This window comes from Squalius cephalus, assembly GCF_949319135.1.
Source record: "Squalius cephalus genome assembly, chromosome: 24".
NCBI lineage: Eukaryota > Metazoa > Chordata > Actinopteri > Cypriniformes > Leuciscidae > Squalius > Squalius cephalus.
The window spans coordinates 7,019,017-7,040,585 of NC_137145.1; the positions used below are offsets into that span (position 1 = coordinate 7,019,017).

Sequence of the window (21,569 nt, forward strand, 5' to 3'; positions counted from 1 at the left end):
CAGTTCAGTCGTTTCCCGCCGGTGCACCATTAAAGGGTGACGAATTGACCACTCAACAACAACTTAATCCAGAAACCAGTCTCGAGAGGCTGGTACCTCTAGTAGAATTTTTTGGCAGCGTGGAAACTACTGCCAAATGATTCTCGTTGGGTTCTGCAGACCATAGAAAAGGGTTATCAAATACAGTTAGGGTCTCGCCCGCCCAGGTTTATGGGGGTCCTGTCCACTGTGGTAGGCCCCGAGCAGGTTCTGGTAATGGAACAAGAAGTGAAAACCCTGCTAGAGAAAGGGGCCATAGAACATGTACCTCCCTCCAGCAGGGACACTGGGTTTTACAGTCTGTATTTCATTGTTCCAAAGAAGGATGGGGGGTTGCGTCCCATTTTGGATCTGAGAGTCCTGAACGAGTCAGTCATGCAACTAAAGTTTAAAATGTTAACATTGAGACAGATCGTGCCACAGATCAGATCCGAGGACTGGTTTATCACAATAGATCTCAAGGACGCATACTTCCACATTTCCATCCTTCCATATCACAGGAAGTTCCTGAGGTTTGCTTTCGGGAAGCAATATCGAGTTCTTCCATTCGGCCTAGCACTATCACCCCGCACTTTCACGAAATGCTTAGATGCAGCCCTGGCACCACTTCGTCTGCAGGGTATTCGCATCATTAACTACATCGACGATTGGTTGATTCTAGCTCAGTCGTATCAGTTGGCGGTTCAGTATCGAGATGTCGTTTTCGCCCACATGAGAGAATTGGGGTTATGGCTAAACGCAGAGAAGAGTGTGCTTTCTCCACTACAGAGGACCACTTTTCTAGGCGTGGTTTGGGATTCTATGTCGATCCGGGCATGCCTATCACCTGCACGCATAGAGTCTATCCTGTCAGCTGTGAAAAGGATAAAGCTAGGTCAGTCACTCACTGTCAAACAGTTTCAGAGACTGTTGGGTTTGATGGCAGCAACATGAATCCTTTTGGCCTGCTGTACATGAGACCCCTACAGTGGTGGCTCAGGTCCAAAGGATTTTCCCCGAGGGGCAACCCCTTTCGCATGATCAGGGTTACGCGGTGATGCATACGGGCCCTGGTTATGTGGAAGAAACCTTGGTTCTTGTCCCAAGGTCCCGTGTTGGGAGCTCCTTGTCGTTGCGAGATGCTAACGACAGATGCTTCCCTCATGGGCTGGGGAGTGATCCTAAAAGGATGCTTAGCTCAGGGTCTATGGGGGGTCCATCATCTCTCCTGGCATATCAATCGCCTGGAGATGCTGGCTGTATTTCTTGCCCTCAAGAATTTCTTCCCAGATCTCAGGGGCCACCATGTTTTGGTCCAATCAGACAACACATCGGTGGTCGCCTATATAAATCACCAGGGGGGTTTGCGCTCGCGTCCGCTGTGCAAACTGGCGCACCAAATCCTAGTGTGGTCTCAGGGGAAGCTGCTTTCAATCAGAGCAGCTTACATCCCTGGAGCCCAGAATATAGGAGCAGACGTCCTGTCGAGACAGGGGCCGAGGCCCAGGGAAGTACTGGCTCCACCCCGAGGTGGTGGAGCAGATATTGAGTGTATTCGGCCAGGCACAAGTGGATCTGTTTGCGTCTCGAGAGACGTCTCACTGTCCACTCTGGTTCTCCCTCTCGCATCCAGTTCCTCTTGGACTGGATGCGATGGTACAGACGTGGCCACGGCTACGTTTGTACGCTTTTCCCCCGATCGCTCTGCTCCCAGGAGTTCTGGAGAGAATTCGCAGGGACCATCTATGCCTACTCCTTATAGCCCCCCCATTGGCTGGGCAGAGGTTGGTTTTTCCGACTTAGAGTCTCTCCTCGACGGGCGCCCACTGGAGCTTCCTGTCAGGAGGGACCTTCTGTCCCAAGCAGAGGGCTCTATTCTTCACCCTCGACCCGAACTATGCAACCTGTGGGTTTGGCCTCCGAGGAGGCCGAACTCATAGGGTCAGCTCTCTCAACTGAGGTTGTATAGGCCATCCTTCAATCCAGAGCTCCCTCCACAAGGAAACTTTATGCCCTGAAGTGGAAGGTTTTCACTTCATTGTGTAGCGACCGTCAGTTGGACCCAGTTAACTGCCCGGTTGGTACAGTGCTGGAGTTCCTGCAGGAGCGGTTCACTGCAGGTCTATCCCCGTCCACTTAAAAATTTTATGTGGCGGCCATAGGTGCTTACCACATTCCTTTGGGTGGAATGTCTTTGGGTAAAGACCCCTTGGTATCTCGTTTCCTCCGTGGCACTTTGAGGCTGAGGCAGGGTTCCGACATGGGACATGGCAATTGTCCTCCAAGGCCTTTCCCAGGCTCCCTTTGAGCCTTTGGAGAAAGTTTCAGCCAGGTTTCTTACTTTGAAAGCTCTGTTCCTCCTCGCTATCTCATCTCTTAAAAGAATAGATCTTCAGGCTTTGTCGGTGGCACCCTCATGCTTGGAATTTGCTCCTGGCATGGTGAAAATGTTCCTCCATCCCAGACCAGGTTATGTTCCTAAGGTCTCCACTAATGTGGCCAGATCCATAGTACTGCAGGCCTTCTGTCAGGACCAGGAAAAGAACAATTTGCTATGCCCAGTTAGGGCACTTGATGCTTATGTCCACAGAGCTGTCCTGTGGCATAAAACCGAACAATTATTTGTATGTTTTGGACCCCCTAATAAAGGGTCCCCAGCATCCAAGCAGAGAATGAGCAAGTGGGTGGTCGAGGCCATCTCACTTGCTTATGAGTTGACCGGACAGCCTTCTCCTATGGCTGTTCGGTCCCATTCAACTAGGAGTATGGCGGCCTCTAAGGCCTTATTGTCAGGAGTGCCCCTTCAGGATGTTTGTGATGCGGCAGGGTGGTCCTCACAACATACATTTGTCAGATTTTACTCTATGGACTTAGGATCTACTCCGGGGTCTCGGGGGCTCTCATCCTAGTGCTGCTCTTATGATTTCACACAGGACAGACACTTCTCGCTATGGTGGTGTTGGTATAGACATTCCCTTAGCGTCAATTCGACGCAACGCGAGTTCCCTTGAAAGGGAACACCTCGGTTACGACTGTAACCTCGGTTCCCTGAAGAGGGAACGAGACGCTGCGTCACCTGCCATATCTCCTACATGCCTGTAAGCGACTTGCTCAGACCTTAAGAAGCTAGTGCTGCTTTGTTTTGGACAGGCTTTATAGTTTCCTGGTTCATGACGTCATCCACCTCTGACGTTCTGCCACACCATTGGACTGATTGTACATGTGCTTCAAGACATCATCACGCAAAATGTTCCCTTAGCGTCAATTCGACGCAGCGTCTCGTTCCGTCTTCAGGGACCCGAGGTTACAGTCGTAACGGAGGCGCTTTCCACCCGGTCTGTCGTCAGTTGTTAAATAACCATTTAACAGTGATAATAATGTATCATTGCTGCTTAACATGGAAAATTCAGCATTTAAAGCATGCCATAAGGTAGGGTTGTAAAATACCAATATATGGTAAAATTTCATTATTTACATTTTTTTCTATTTTAATTAAAAAATATATATATTCTGTATTTAATTAAAAAATGTTTTTACATCCTGGCCAATATTGTCCTACAAACAATGTTCATACTGAAGGCAATGAAAACAAACATAGTGAATAACCAAATCACATTACATTCTAACATTGTAACATTACAATCTAAAAACATAAGAATTCACTAAACTTAAAATGAAAATAAAATGTAAATGTAAATGACTGTGCTGATACACTTACAGCAGATGTGACAAAGTAAATGTTCTTTTACTTTATACTGACACACCTATTGTTTGGTAATTGCAATGTGTAAAAACAATTTCATGTCTCTCTTTTGTCTCTTATGAACAGCAGTTTCAATGTCAAAGTTGAGATTATTAAAAGAAAATAATTAGGCCTATGTCATTATGCAGCGTCAGTGTGGCCTGTAGAGGGTAAGTCAGTCTGATCCAGACACTTTATAAATGAAAGGACAGTAAGGAGAGCAGAACAAACTCCTAACAGCAGGAGACTCACTCATGGCCAATGAGACAGAGGATCATGAGACTCAACACTGCTTTCCTGCCATCAACTCATCATGTGTCAAGGGAATACGCTCTAGATATGAATACAATATCATGTATGTGTTTTTTTCATTGCTGTCAGCATGGACTGTGTTTCTGAACCTGCTAGTGATCATCTCCATCTCTCACTTCAAGAAACTTCACACTCCAACAAACCTGATTATTCTCTCTCTGGCTGTGGCCGACATGCTTGTTGGACTTATTGTTATGCCTGTGGATGCCATCAAGCTGATTGAAACGTGTTGGTACTTTGGAGACACTTTGTGTGATCTGTTTATGATAATCATGGGACTGCTTATCTCAACATCTATTTGTAATTTAGTTTTAATTGCTGTTGATCGTCATGTGGCTGTGTGTCACCCTTTACAGTACCCACAGAAAATCACCACAACTAAAACTTTAATAAGCATCTGTGTCTGCTGGTTTTTCTCCTCTACCTACAATATTGGCTATTTAATTAGTGGCAGATATTTTGAAAGTTCCCAAAGACCAGATGTGTGCTATGGAAAGTGTTATTTAATAATCAGTTTTTCATGGATATACACAGACCTGTTGTTTTCATTCTTGTTACCTTGTACCCTTATCATAGTTTTATATTTAAGGATATTTTATGTTGCACATCAGCAAGTGAAACTTTTAAACTCTCTGATTAAGGGTGGAAAATGTGTAATGGAAGGTTCTGTGAGGAGGAAATCTGAGAGAAAGGCTGCAATGACATTAGGAATCATTGTGACAGTTTATCTGCTTTGCTATATTCCATACTATATATTGTATGTGACAGGGACTACAGTAATCTCTTCTGCCATGGTGACATTTCTAATATGGACTTTGTATGTTAACTCAAGTCTGAATCCTCTTATCTATGCTTTATTTTACCGCTGGTTTAAAATATCAGTTAAACACATCTTAAGGCTTAAAATATTGGAGCCATCTTCCTCTCTCATAGACCTTTATACAGATTATGAATAATTCAAAGACCAACTGTACTGTACTTAATTTTAAGCCATTTATTTAAATTGGTTTATTTTTTGTCATTTATTTGTCAAATAGTTTTTGTCTTCATTCTTAATTTTTAATCATATATGTTGAGATTATTAAAATAAAATAATTGTCATTACGCAGCATCAGTGTGGCCGGTAGAGGATTAGTTGGTCTGATCCAGACACTGTATAATTGAAATGATAGTAAGGAGGGCAGAACAAACTCCTAACAGCAGGAGACTCACTCATGGACTATGAGACAGAAGATCATGAGACTCAATACTGCTTTCCTGCCATCAACTCATCATGTATCAAAGGGAAACGCTCCAGACATGAATACAATGTTTGTGTTTTTTTTTTCATTGCTGTCAGCATGGACTGTGTTTCTGAACCTGCTGCTGATCATTTCCATCTCTCACTTCAAGAAGCTTCACACTCCAACAAACCTGATCTCTCTCTCTGGCTGTGGCCGACCTGCTTATGGGACTTGTTATGCCCATAGAGGCCACCAGGCTGACTGAGACGTGTTGGTACTTTGGAGACACTTTATGCGGATTCTATTCAATATTTACCGATGTGCCTCTTTCAGCATCTCTCAGTAATTTATTTTTAGTTGCTGTTGATCGTTATGTGGCTGTGTGTCACCCTTTACAGTACCCACAGAAAATAACCACAACTAAAACTTTAATGAGCATCTGTCTGAGCTGGGTTTGCTCTTCAGCTTGTATTACTGCCTTTATAATTAATAGCTGATATTTTGACACTTCACACAGAACAGACATGCTTTATGGAGAGTGTTCTGTTATGAAGGGTTTTGCCTGGAGAATCGTTGATCTGTTCATGTCTTTTATTTTTCCTTGTATCCTGATCATAACTTTATATTTGAGGATTATTTATGTAGTATATCAGCAAGTGAAAGTTATAAACTCTCTGATGAAGGGTGGTAAATGTGTAATGGAAGGATCAGTGAGGAGGAAATCTGAGAGTAAAGCTGCTCTGACATTAGGAATTATTGTGACAGTGCTGTGCTTTATTCCATACTATATATGTTCTATATCAGTAATCTCTTCCACAACCATAAATGTTTTGACATGGGTCTTGTACACAAACTCAGGTCTGAATCCTCTGGTCTATGCTTTATTTTATCTCTGGTTTAAAAAGACAGTTAAACACATCCTAACTCTGAAAATATTTCAGCCAGCATCCTCTCTGATTGATATTTTTACACAATATTAATTGTAATTAAATAGGTTAAACCTTCACTCTGAGAGCAATTTCACATAAACTGCATTATTGTTATACAGGCATAAAGGTAGATTAACAGTTTATCTTTGTAATTTACACTATATATATATCACACCAAATTAGAATTTAACAATTAACCCGTTAGCCTGCACCCCCACTTTTGAAAAATGCCCAGAAATGGCATACCCAAACTAAAACAGATACAGTCCATTAACCCTTTGCACTAAAAGCACAAGTATGGTCTCATTTATAAGCTGACACTTCACAGTTTATTGTATATTTAGAATTTATTATTGTCATAATGAAAAAAAATTATAAATGGCTTCAAAGTTTTGTAAAGTTATTAGAAATGTATTTTTATGAAATATCTTCATGAAAATAATACTGAAGTTGGCATTGTATCAATCTAGAAATGCACTGCAGCTAAAGCCACATGTCTGACCATGTTATGTTTAAAATCTGAAGATGATAAGTCTAAAACTCTGTATTTAATTAAATGTTTATAAAGATTGTCTCAGTCTCCCCTGCACACATTCACACCTCTCTGGCCTGGTTATGGCTGTAAATATGCTTTTCTTTTGTCTGCTTTATAATTACTAACGACAGGCTATTCACAGGCTATTCATGCTGTTTCAATCCCTAATTTATTTTATCGAAGTTCTCACTCCATATTTGAAATTGTATCAAATGCCCTTCTTGAAAAAAGAAACATTTCAGTAAGCATTCCTATTTAATTTTTTTTCATAAAAATAACAGCTAGGTGGCAGGTGCATCTTGGGCAAGGGGGTAATCCATCAGCCAGAAACTGAAGCTTCCCCGAGGGCCGCCATTGATTAGCAGACCATCACCTTCTGTTAGCATTCCATTGACTCCCATTCATTTTGCCGTAACTTTGACAGCGAATAACTTTACATCTGAGGCGTTTAAAGACTCCATTTCTCCATTATTTATTTCTAAAGAAACACGAAAATGTATAAAAGGCTCTATTACCTTGTATCTTACATTATGGCCTTTTTTTGTAAAAATAGGCTAACGATTGCGTCATAACCACGCGACTCTCTGTTGCACTGTAGAGAGATTACCGTATAGACAGGAGGAGAAGCTCGCGGGCAACCGGGGGGACGTGGAGGCAAAATGACAAAATTATTAATCAGAATGCTTAGTAAAAGTTGCTCCTGCTCCTAGTTCATGGACAGCTCCTACTCACGCTCTCCGTCTCTGCAAGTTTCGGAAGGGAATGATTCAGATTTCTCTTGGCACAGCTACTAGAAGACAGACGGGTTGCTCACATCACATCTACAGCGTCAAGCTCAGTTTGAGTCTGTGCAGTACGCTCAGCCATCAGGAAGTGAGAGCTTCTAATTGACTTCACTTTTCTCTGTTGAATCCAATGGGGTCGCTGTGTCCATTTCTTTTACTGTCTATGATCTTGGGCTAGATAGCATGTTAGCTTAGCACACCATCAATACATTTTTAGACTAAAACCATGTTTTTGTGAAACCAACATTTGTTCATGTTTTTCTATGTCTTTACTTTATTAATAAAACTTATTTTAAAAATACAAGGCTTAAGACATTTATTTTCCTTTGGTGGTACAGACATGAACAATAAAAAAAATAAAAATAAAAATGCCTTCTGCATTTTTGTTTTGCTTTTCCCTCCATTGTACCGAACTTGTACCGAACCGTGATGTCTGAACCAAGGTATGAACCGAACCGTGACTTCCGTGTACCGTTCCATCCCTAATACAAATAGATTTAATTTCGCTAGCTGATCACAAACGTTGGCTGGAGTGAGATCCAATCAAAGCTTGTGTTGTTACCTTGTTGAATTGATTTGGCCAATCACGTTATACGTTGAACCGGTGTCATTCTGAAGCCATGACCCATGAGTCTACTCATGTAGCCAAGGTAGAATTCATCCCTCCTGGGATGGTGCTGCTCTTCTCTCTAGTAATATGGCACATAGTCTTTGAGCTCAAACATGACAATTTGGGGCTCAGGTCAGGAAGCAGACAGACTGGCTAAACTGACCATCTGCTAGCTGTCTCATGTCACCGAGGTCAGATAAATCCCATCACATAGAGACTCTTTCACCTAGATATCATATAGAGACTGTGTCTGTTCCCTGAATTAGGAAATACAAAAAAACTCCCAAACCCATTTGAGGGTAAAAATGTAATTGATGTTCAACAAATAAACAGATATAACAGATAACAGATATAACAGATATAATACAGATGAACAAATGATAAAGCTTGGGCTGCTGAATATTCGATCCCTTAATTCATAAGCACTTATTGTTAATGATATGATTACAGATTAGAATGTGCTGTGTTTGACAGAAACCTGGCTAAAACCAGACAATTACTTTACTTTAAAGGGGTCATATAATGCCATTTTTGTACAAGCTAATATGATTCTTTAGGGTCTAAATTAAAAGTCTGTAATATACTTTAATTAAAAATTCTCATTAGTATGGTAAGAAAACACTCATTTTACCTGGTCAAAAACAGCTCTGTTTTCAGCACGCCGTTTAAATGCATGTGTCTTTAAATGATAATGAGCTTTGCTCACCCCGCCCCTCTGTTCTATGCGTACATCGTTTGTAGCACAATAACACAATAACCATAACGCGTTGTTCATTATAAACGTGGGATTATGAATTATATTGAGAACGTTGTACATAGAAAACATGCCGTAATGTACCCTGAGTGTAAACAGCCACATTCATCGTGAAGCGTGCAGCAAGCGATTTGCAAAGATTAATATAAATATTAATATAAAGGTTAATAAAACGTTACACTCACTTCAGTTATTCTGGAGGTGCAGCAGGAACACGAATAGTTGGTACCGATCCTTTTTTCAGGAGCAGCTTCTTAGCAAAACCAGCTTTATAACGTTACTGACCCTCGTTTGTAAAGCATTCTGGTGTGTGAAATGATTCACGCAAGTACATGAAATCATTGCTGTTGATCGTGGGGAATATTCCCTTCAAAAACAAACTCAGCCACTGCGTCTTCAGCGGTTCGGATTTAGGAACATCAAAATGACTGCTGTGTTCCTTATTACACCCAAGAACAGAACACCACAATCGCTTAGACGCCATTCTGCTCATAGACAGTGCTCCAGCGTATCAACAATGACTGCGCCGGTCCACGCGGACTATGTTTGACAGCTCGCTCACGAGCGAGGGCGGGTCTGTGTTGAAACGCTGCTGTCAATCAACAATCGTGGGAGGGGCATGATTTGAGATGGGGGAAACATGTAAGAAGATTAAAAAAAAAATACTGGATGGATTTTTATCATTTTATGATGGTTGTGTAAAGGCACTGCCAACACACATTTCAGTACAATCAACTTGTAAAAGTGCATGTACCATTATATGACCCCTTTAAATGAGTCCACCCCCCAAGATTACTTTTATAAACATGAGCCTCATCTGAAAGGCAAAGGAGGTGTTGTTGTATTTTATAGTGATATCTTCAGAATTACTGAGAAGTTTTGTTTCAAATATAATTATTTTGGCATGTTGGTGCTTAATGCAAAACTATCTAGTGTAAATGATAAATCACAGTTGAAATTTGTGCTGGCTACTGTATACAGGCCACCATACAGACTTTATCAAAGAATTTGCTGAATTTCTATCAGAGTTAGTACTGGCTGCACATAAAGTCCTAATCATACTTTAGATCTAATATCATCACATGGAATAAATGTTGATGCTGTGGAAATTCTTCTGCAGAGCGATGACATCTCAGATCATTATCTAGTCTTGTGTAAACTTCATTTAGCCAAGGCTGCAAAGCCGACTCCGTGTTACAAATATGTTAGACCTATCACTTCTGCCACTAACGATTGCTTCATTAATAATATTTTTGATCAGTTTCATCTCCTCAGCATCCCAAATAGCTTAGAAGAACTCAGTATTGTGAAAGAAACTTTACTCTTTCATTTCCAGCACTTTAGACATAGTCGCTCCTTTGCGTTTAAAGAAGATTAAAGAAAATAGTCCAACGCCGGGGTCCAATGAGCACACTTTGGCCCTTAAGAGAGCAGCCAGAAAAATGTAGTGCAACTGGAAGAAAACAAAACTAGAGTTTTTTTTTTTTTGCATTTCATGGAAAGAGAGCAAGATTGCATACAGAGAAGGCCGTAAAAGCTGCTAGATCAGCTTATTTTTCAACCCTATTAGAAAAAAAAAACCTAGGTATTTATTTGAAACAGTAGAACGAAAAATAAAACTTCAACCCCCGACGTTTCCAAGCAGCACAGCAGTCATGACTTAATGAACTTACAAGATTGATAATATTAGGGATGTTTATTATAACTGTATTTTTATACTTTATTAACTTTGCAACCGTCTACTACAGTATCGTATCAGGCAGTGCATTTTGGTCTCCTTGAGGAAAACTTTGATTCATTCATTGCTATAGGAGAGGAAGAATTTTCTAAACTCATCAAATTATCTAAATCAACAACATGTACGTTCAGGGGTTAAAGTGGGCCGGAACGGTCCGGAACTGCGTTCCAGCACCTCAGATAAATTAATAAATAAATAGATTAAAATCAAATCAAATCAAATCAAATCAAATCATTCTCATCAAATTCAATGATTCTCATCATTCATCAAACTGAATACCACCCCCTGGCCCGCCTTCACAAACACGCTTCCCGACGTTACGTTCTCAGTCACGGTTCTCCTGTCTGATTTAAGTGCATCTACACCGGTTCACGCCTCCCCTCCCCGCTGAACGCCAGCGATTACTAATGCGTGAATGCACTCACGGTGGTTGAGCGCGCTACAGTTAATTTCAGGTTCGATATTCGCTGGACATTTGTTTTCCCTTGTAATATATTTTATTATGTAGCCTATTATTTATTATTATATTATATTTATGAGAATGCTTTGTTTCCACAGCGCTTGATGCCTAAGGGAAAGTCTGCCAATTACAGCAACTGCGTTAAACGTAGACTATAATTTGTATTATTTAAAATTACTTTTAACATTTAAAAACAGACGTTTTTGTACTACACAGCTTGTAGAAGGTTCCTATTGGCAATACTGACTTAGGCTACAGCTTTCCTGGTAGCCTTGAGTCAATTAACTCGTCTCAGAAAATGATTCATAAAACATATAAATATCAGTTGATCCTTTGTTTACTTTCTTCACTGACACAGACGAAAATGAAAAGACTATCAGTCAAAGTTCATCTTTAGGAGGGGAAAAATAGGGCAGGATAAGAAGACTGAGAGAAAGAGAAAGATGAAGATGAGGAGAGAGCAGGTGTTGACAAATATCTAATGACAAAATTTTAAAGCTATTTCTTTTTTTTCTTTTTTTTTTTTTTGCACATATGTAGGTGAGAGAAATCCAAAAATTTCTTGGGGGAGCATGCCCCCGAACCCCCCTAACTACCTCACATTTGAGTCAGTTTTGACTTCACATTTTTATCTTTACATTTACATTGTGAAAAACAAGGTTGTGTTCCATATCGTGGTGTTCAGCAATTTTAACATCATCATATCAGTGTAGATGTAGGTGGATAAAACATTAAATAAAAACATTAAAATAAGTATGAAATAAGTATTGTGCCACAGTGACACTCTTGTCCCAAAAAGTATTACTATACCACAATACTCAATATGTTGTCCCACGTGAGTCATTTTTCCCTGTTGCACCTACACAAAATTTGAGGGTTCCCCCACCTGCCAAATCCCACTTTAACCACTGTGTACGTTAGACCCCATACCGACTAAACTATTGAAAGGGATGCTTCCAGAGGTCATAGATCCTGTTCTTAATATCATTCATTTATCTTTGTCATTAGGATATGTACCAAAAACTTTTAAGCTGGCTATGATTAAACCGCTTGAAAAAAACAAAAAAAAAAAAAAACATGATCGTACAGAATTAGTCAATTACAGGCTGATCTCAAATCTACCTTTTCTGTCAAAGATACTAGAAAAGTTAGTATCCTCACAACTATGTTCCTTTTTTAGAAAGAAATGGTATCTGCGAGGATTTCCAGTCAGGATTTAGACCGTACCATAGTACTGAGACAGCTCTCATTAAAGTCACAAATTATTTGCTCTTATCATCCGAGAGTGGTTGTATCTCTCTATTGGTGTTACTCGATCTTAGTGCTGCATTTGATACTATTGACCACAACATTCTTTAAACAGACTTGCATTAGCATAGTTTAAATCATACTTATCTGACATGTATCATTTTGTAGCAGTAAATGAAGAGATGTCTTATCGATCACAAGTTCAGTATGGAGTACCACAAGGCTCAGTACTAGGACCATTGCTGTTCACTCTGTACATGCTACCCTTGGGAGATATTATTAGGAAGCATTCCATTAGTTTTCACTGTTATGCTGATGATACTCAGCTCTATATTTCTTCACGCCCTGACGAAACTTACCAATTCACAAAATGAACGGAATTCAAAGCTGATATAAAAAACTGAATGACTAGTAATTTTCTACTACTTAATTCTGAGAAAACAGAGATTCTAATTATTGGACAAAAAACGTCCTCACGTAATAACCTAAAATACTGTCTAACACTTGATGGCTGCTCTGTCAAGTCTTCGTCGTCGGTTAGGAACCTGGGTGTGCTCTTGGATACCAATCTTCATTTGAAAGTCACGTTCCTAGTATCTGTAAAACCGCATTTTTCCATCTTAAATATATCTGAATTACATCATATTCTCTCAATGACAAATGCGGAACAGTTAGTTCATGCGTTCATGACATCATATTCAAATGCGCATACCTATAGACTAAGCGCGTAATACGCATGTGCACGCCGTCAACATTTTAACAGGTTTGCGTCTTTTAAGTTTGCGCAGAGATACAAGAAGACATTGTCATCATAAACATGAAACAAATTAATCACAATTTTAATTGAGTAAATAAAAAGTAAAAGACACTTAAAATGCTTTTCCACCGTCAGGCCAAACCATTATCTTTGCTTAACCTCTGTTCTTTGGAGTGCAATATAAATGCATCAGTCATTGCCTTGGTAATGCAACAGTTTACTAATGATATGAGGTGTAAATTGCGACCGCGTTATGGAGGATGATCAGATATTTCTTTTAATATTCACAGTGGGTGTTTTACTGAGCGGGGAGAATCTATTTGGTGTGGTAATCGGAGCTGAAGAGCGATGTTTTGTCCCGCGACTACAGCGTCTCACGTTCACCTAGTTGTCCTGCTGCACGGGCTCTACAGCCGGAACAGAACAATGTACAGAGTTCACCAAGCTAATTGCGTCCAAAGCAGTATCTAAAGCCCTGCATTCTTACTATCCTCAATTAAAGTTTGTATGCGTGTCTCTAGTTCTGAAATCTTCTCCGTCAGCCTGACTATCTCCCTTCATTTATCCCATGTAAATCCTTTAGTGCTGACAGAGAAGGCTATGCTATAGGCTACATGTGACATGAAGTGCAAGTGACAATAAGAAGATGATGACATGACTTACCGTGTTTGTTGACTGATCCTACTCACCACAGTTGTTTGATGGACTAGGAAAAGGCACGAGTGTGCGGGAGAAAAAATAAATAAATAAAGACGGTATATATATATATTTTATATATTAGGGGTGTCGCAATATACCGGTATTGACGATAATCGTGATATTCAAAGCATGAAATATCGACATCGTGTTAATTTAGAGCAATACAATATACCGGTATTGGCGATATTGGCGTTTTCTAAGACGCAACGCTCGTCCGTGCCCGCGCAGCTAGAGTGAAACACTCTGTCCACACCCGAAAAAAGTAAGCTGAGCTCGCCAGTATTAACAACAGAGTTCTTCGGCTTCAAAGAAAACAGCACCTTAGATGTGGTCGCACACCGGACGAGAAGCGCAGCGCCACGTCTTTAAAATTCGAACACATTCTGTATGAGTGTACACACACCGGACGAGAAGCACAGCGCGGTTCTATTCGGCGTCTGTCCGCGGCGCCCAGCAACGGCTCAGGACCTTGTTCAAAATCCTGCCGCGACACAGAGCGCAGAAAAATCACTGTTCAGATCACAGACTCAGCAACTATTGTATTTAATTGTACAGTATACTCATAACATAGTACAGACATTATCTCAATTCCATAATGTCCTTAAACATAATGATATTGCTGGCCATAAACTGAGAAAGTGCGTGTCCGGTGTGCGATACCTCGAGATGTCATAGACGCGACGCGGCTATTATTTTACTAGTCATCATGGAATGGGAAACGTGACATTAACTGTTAACAGGGGGTTTCTGTGTTTATATATTTAATAAAGGGTGATTATTAAAATTAAGAACCCCGTTTTCTTTACTCATCTTATTATTGTATTTGCACTTGATTTTTTTTATTCAAATCTGCTATCTGCATGACTTTATTGGCGCCATGTAACAACAGGTTTAAGAGCTTTTCAGTTCTTCAGGAAACCTTCAGACAGTGTTTGGCTTCAGTTTGAAACCAGATAAACTTCACATGCTTGTCTTCCTTCACAAAAAATTGCCATAGATTGAGTACGCAAGAAGTAAAAATGCATGTGCCTTGTGTTTATCAGTATCCTTATGTTTGTTGGGTAAAAAAGAAAAACTATATAAACAAAGTAAAAATTAATTTGACTGATAACTACCCCCCCCCCCCATAGATTCTATAGATATCGCGATATATCGATATCGTGAATTCTTTTGGCCACAATAACCGTGGTGTGAAAAATCTAACATCGTGACAGCCCTAATATATATTAATTATAATTATTAAAGGGGACCTATTATGCAAAATTCACTTTTGTATGGTGTTTGGACATAAATGTGTGTCGGCAGTGTGTGTACACAACCACCCTACAGTGATAAAAATCCACTCACTCCTTTTTTTTTAATCCCCATAAATCATAAGCAGTCTCTCCAAACGACCTGTTTTCAGAATGTGGCTTTAGTGACATCACTAAAGCCACAGACCCCGCCCATAAGTGTTGACTGACACTGCCGTTATAACTTAGACCCGCCCTGATCGAGTTAACTGCGAGTTGTACACATCAGCCATTGCTGCAGCAATGCACTCACGAGAAGCGTCGAAGCATCTCCCAAGCGTTGAAGGTGTTGTAGCTGGATGTATTCATTCACATAGCTCTCTCTATTTAGGGGCCAAGCACCGAAGGTGCGGAGGCACCTATTGTATCTGTTCCCGTTCTTATTATTCTTCTTCCGCCATGGGAGTCTATGGCAGCCCATAGAACCGATTGCGGGTAAGTTGTTTTGGTTTGACATTCTGATAGATGACAATCTCAACATTAAATACACCAATTTTGGTGTTTCTAAGTCATTCCCTCTAGCGCCGCCACCTGTCCAAAATTTCACTCATATTTTGGTAATAACTTTTGAACCGTAAGACCAATCAACAAAGTTCTTTTTTCCTCTGATTCCTGAGCTCATGACGATTCGATTGCACCCTATGACGTCATTTTCCGTCATAAAAATATGGGCGCCATTTTGAATTTTCCTTAAAAGCTACTTTTTCGAACTCGTCCTAGACGGTTTGTCCGATTTGCACGAAAATTGAATCAGATCATCTACAGACCATGCCGACAAAAAGTTATGGAATTCAAGTTGATTCGCTTAACCATTGTTGATAAACCCACGAAAATTTTTTACGTAGCGCTTGCGAAAACAGTCGTAGGGCTGTATCTCCGCAACGCTGTATCGTATTCAGACCAATCTTGGTACATGTCCTCACAAGCATGACTTGAGACAACATGCTGCATTTCGGCGCAGCACCACCTACTGGTCCGGAGATATGAAAAATGGCTATTTTTGCTTATAACTTCTGAACAGTTTGTCCAAAAATCATAAAATTGGTCTCGTTAGATTCAGGGCAACATGCTGATTCGACTGATATGAATTTTACCATATCGGCCATTTTGACTGTCGGCCATTTTGAATTTTGTGCTAAAATGCTGTATTTTAAGAATGCATGAACGAATTGTTACGAAACTTGGTCTGGGTCATCAGCACGATGTCCTGAAGGAGCGTGAGAAGTTTCGAAACAGCGCCACCTAGTGGTGAACTTTTTTTTTCAAATGCTTATAGCTTTGGGTGTGATCGACTTATTTTCACGAAACTCATCTCATTAGACTCCTGAATCGTTGCCGAGTCCCGTCAGAAGTTTGGAATCATAGCTTGTTAACTATATGCTCATGCCCTAATGTGAAAATATTGATAGTAAGGGGTAGTAAAATCCAATCAAAGTCATGTGTCAGTCATTTTTTACGTGTTTTTTCATATAAATGTCTATAACTCCGAAGCGAATTGAGATATTTTCACCAAAATCGACACACATATGTATGGGCTCACTCTGAGGACACACACAAAAAAAATAGTGGGACTGAGCCTCTTGGTGGCGCTATAATAGAACAAAACATGAAATTCCATTGACTTCAATGCAGTTTTGTGAAATAAAATGCTATACTAAACAAATGCATTGGTGTAATATTACAAAACTCAGAATGTGCCATCAGCACCATCCCCTGAAGGTACCCAAAATATTTAGAGACAGCGCCACCTAGTGGTCAAAAGTTATAACAAAATATCTAAAAATGCTAATAACTTTTGAATACATCGGCCTATTGTAATGCCACTTAATAATATAGGTCTTAATATATTCCTTGGGTGAAGCCGAGAACATAGATACCAAATTTACCTTATTTGGCCGAACTTCCTGTCCGCCATTTTGATTTTCAGTCAAAACATACTTTTTCGAACTCCTCCTAGACCGTTTGTCCGATTTTCACCAAAATCGAATCGTATCCTCTCCAGACTGTGCCGACTAAAAGTTATGGATTTCGTGTTGATTGACAAAACCGTTTTTGTATAGCGCAGCAGCAAAGTTGAGGCATGATGCTAAAAGCACTATTCAGGCTTTATCTCTGCAATGCCTTGACATATTGACACCAAACTTTGTATGTGTCATTGTCTCCTCACTCTGACCACATCACATCAGTTTTGTAACTGCGCCACCTATTTGTCGAAAGTGCTAATCAATTAAATCATATTTTTAATTACTATTTCTATGATTTTTCAGCCATTTCGTCTAAAATCCTCTTTAAATGTCTTTAATTGCTCATTGTTGCAGTTGATCTGACACTTTCAGCCATGTCTTGTCGTCTTATTCTGCTTGGCCCCGGTAATTGCTGCTTGCAGCTATATTTACTCTTGAAATCTGCCAGCCACTGAAGACGAGGTGGATTCATTTTGTTTTCAAAGAAAATGCTCCCTCAACTCTACAGAAATTTATGTAAGTTACTTATGCACTTCTTATACTGTTTACCAGGGTTGGGGAGTAAGGGAATACATGTAACGGCGTTATGTAATCAGGATACAAAAATCCAATAACTGTAATCCGTTACAGTTACGTCAAAAAACGTTGTAATCAGATTATAGTTTTTTGAAAAAAGGGGGAATACTTTCAGGATTACAATGGTTTCATTTGAAACTAAATAAATAAGTATTTTGGCATAATAACACTATATTAAGCGCTGCTTGATTATACAGTAGTTCCTGGTTCTGTTGCCAGTAATGACACACTTGTGCCACGCGCTGGTGCATGCGCAAATAACAGCCTTCTACAATCTCCTCAGACGCAGATTGAATCACTGCTGCTAGTAGAAACGATGCTGCCTGCGGGTAAAATCGCTTTTAATTCATGGAAATTCCGCTGCTATTTTGTAGAAATTAGGAGAGTAGCTTTTTTAGTACCCAAAATGTCCTTTCTTAATCTTTTCTCACGTAACGGGATGTTCGCTGTCTAGGTTACGTAGGGGAACTCCCACTGCCAACGCCCCAAGTTCAGTCAGGCAAATTAAGAAAGATCATGGCTTTAGTCAACATGTAAGCCTATTTTAAAATAAATAATTTTACACAACTAAATGTTGTGTTTTTATTTTTTAGTTAAAAATAAAACAAAATAATCTGTAATACCATACATTAGCCAAACCCGCATACCATGAGTATGTCGGTTCCAAAACACCTGAGAAGAGTTAGTTTAATCAACCTCCTACTGGTTACCCAGAGTTAATGCGCGTGCATAAAGGCGTTTTCAATGGATCGCCGATTTCACGAGTCAAAATGGAAAATGACAACAAAAAAAAGAGAGCGGCATACTGTACTCAGGATGAATACATGTATAGATATAAATAGTATGACTACATATTTAATATGCGTCATAGATTTTACTACAAAGGACAAACCTGCCACTCTGTGGAATTCCTCTTTAATAACACGCAGAGGTTTATGGCCAGGGAACTGTACAAACGTGTGTAAGAATCGTTTAAGTGCCAGACATACTGTGCGAACGGCTCTACACACAGTTGCCGTTCCCACATGCTCTGCATCGCCCACATTGAACAAAAAATGCCCTGACGCGAAAAACCGAAGTGATATGCACAGAATGTTCTCTGTTCTAAGCGCAGACCCGCGGTTTGTGACATTTGCAATATGTGGTCTGAAGAGATGTTAAATAAATTAACAAATCTTTTGAAAATCGATAACGCTCTTTCAAATAATCATTAGGAAATGAAAATACATCAATTCGCGGTCTTATAACTCTCTCCCGGCGAAAAAAACCTAGTATAATTTGTGCCTCCATGTCCACAGGATCGTCATCAAAAGGGCACGCCATGCTCAGTAACCTTCTGAAACAAACTAACCCTGGAACATAACCTGCTACCGAGCAGGTTATCTTCAGAGAGTAAGTTCCTATGGTTACATACATACCCAGAAAGTTACCTCCGTTTTTGGAACCGAAAGTTGAGGTTATCCTCTAACTTACCCTTAAACTTACCCGGGTATGTCACATAACCTGCTTTCTGGAATACCCCCCAGACAATTCAGATCGTCAGACGGAGTCCTACAGCAGGCTTGCATTAATAGTGTATACAAGCAATGCCAAATAGGTTATAATCGTAATTAAACTAAACTATACAGTACCTGTTCCAACTCCATACAGCATATATTCTCTGACTCTGTAGGCATTTTTATGGTGGAAATGAACACCATTACTGTGACTGTCTGTTTTATTATTATCATCTTCCCTGTTCTGGCTCTGATCGCGGCTGATTAGGCTCCGCCCCCTGTGTCGTGAACCAGCAGCTCATTAGCATTAAAGGAGAAGCACTAAAACAGTGCGTTTTTCACAGACCCAAAAAATGATGATTTAAATGTGCTGTAAATAAAATTCTGTTGGGTATTTTGAGCTAAAACTTCACATACACACTCTGGGGACATCAGAGACTTATTTTACATCTTGTGAAAAGGGGCATAATAGGTCCCCTTTAATTATGTTGTTTTTCACTATTGATGTTTTAGAGTTTCACCCCTTCATTGCTGAGCACTTTTTTTCTGCATCGTGGCCGATTTGTAAAGATTTTTTGTGTTTTTGTCAATTTCCCATTTATTTCCTATGGTCGGTCATTTTTGACCAAAGAGCAAAAGTGTGACTAATTTTTTTATGACCACTTAGCCTGCTCGAATCATGCCTTCATTTTTTTTTGTGTGTTCACATACCTAATGCAATGCCATAAAAGTCACCAAGTTTCGTAACATTCCAATGAAGCTGTGATTTTTAAAAATTCATTTATTTTTAATCACAATTCTTTGGTGTGTATGTGTATAAAAATGTGTTTGTATGTGTGTATGTGTGTGTGTGTGTGTGTGTGGGTGGGTGTGTCTGTTTTGCACTCTTGATGTTTTAGAGTGTCACCCCTTCATTGTTGAGCACTTTTTTCTGCATCGTGGCCGATTTGTAGATTATACACGAACAGATTCTCAGAATTTTTGTGTTTTTGTCAATTTCCCATTCATTTCCTATGGTCAGTCATTTTTGACCGAAGAGCACAAGTGTGACTATTTTTTTTACGACCACTTAGCATGCTCGGATAATTTTTTTATGTTCAAATACCAAATGCCATAAAAGTCACCAAGTTTCGTAACATTCCAATGAAGCTGTGATTTTAAAGTCCCTGCAAAGTCAAAATTAAGTATGTGTTCTGAGTTTGTCACACCACAGAAAAATGTGTTATTAGCCACCCAGCCAAATTTGAATGATAAAAAAAAGCAGCCAAGTAAATATAATAAGCTATCAAAATCTTGAAAAAATTAGCAGTGGTCTCTGCTCTCAAACGCTGTGTCCGCTGGCTGCGCTGAAACCACGGCCATTCGCGGGAAAGTTGACTTGCGGGCACGCACTGCCGATGATGGCACCAGTAGACCTTTCTCACAACTTCCGTATTTGTGACCGGAAATACGCAATTGTCGTGGTAATCTACTTTCTCCGCAGTCAAGGCAACATAAACAAATGGCGCAAGCAACTAGCAAGAGCTATTGACACGCTAATGATGTGTCATTTTAGTTAACAGTTCTGTAACAGTTAGCTTCACTCTCTACTTACCTTGATATTTATGGACAAATTCCTCGTGGAAAATTTTTTACCCTTTATTTCATTTGTTCTTTTTGGTGACGGAGTTTTCCTCCACGAGTCGTCACATCAGCAAATGTAATATTTGGCAAATCCGTTAATGAAGTTGTGTAGACTCTTTGATCCATTTTAAACTTGCCCGGGTTTATGTTTTTCTGGTGTGTTGATGCTTGACAGGAACTCCGCTTCCACAACGATTACGTATTTCCGGTTATTGTGAGAAAGGTCTGTTGTCGGACTCGGGGCGACAAGAGGATGAACACCGAGGCGGGAGATAGTCGGCTCGGCCCCATTCACCAGTAACAGCGGATTATCAGTGAATTCCAGTTGTCACAGACGAAAGTTTATAAAACTATCCTGTGTAAAATGATCACTACAGAGGCGGTGTTGGTGGTGATCCTCAGCTCTCCATCAAGGTGGCTCTTCACAAAATGAATCCACCTCTTGTTGATATGATGGTTGTTTGGAAATTTAAATAAGGACACCGATCTGTTTTGTAAGTGATCGCATCCAAGTAATACGCATTTCCGTGACGAAGGCATAGCTAGCTAGCAAACTGTAGGCTGTAGTAAATAATACTGACACTAACTCGCGATTGAGCGGTGAACTGATAGGGGACGGGGCAGCCTCAGTGGCTCCAGTGCGTCATCAGGTAGGGGCGTGTCCAGGAGCTCAGTGGCTCCAGTGCGTCATCAAGTAAGGGCTTGTCCAGGAGCTCAGGGGCTCCAATGCGTCATTGAGCCCCCATTTTAGCCCCGCCCAAAAAAATCCGGAACACAGCAATGGTGAAAAACTGTTTAACAGTCTAAC

General features: G+C 40.2%; 2 pseudogenes across 2 annotated transcripts; both read left to right on the plus strand.

Annotated features, from left to right (window-relative positions):
- The first annotated feature begins 3,960 nt into the window (after nt 1-3,960).
- On the plus strand, nt 3,961-5,028 carry LOC307152078 (trace amine-associated receptor 13c-like; annotated as a pseudogene). The gene has a single exon. The product of its transcript is annotated as a trace amine-associated receptor 13c-like (transcript).
- A 231-nt stretch (nt 5,029-5,259) lies between these two features.
- On the plus strand, nt 5,260-6,275 carry LOC307152079 (trace amine-associated receptor 13c-like; annotated as a pseudogene). The gene has a single exon. The product of its transcript is annotated as a trace amine-associated receptor 13c-like (transcript).
- Nucleotides 6,276-21,569: the final 15,294 nt, after the last annotated feature.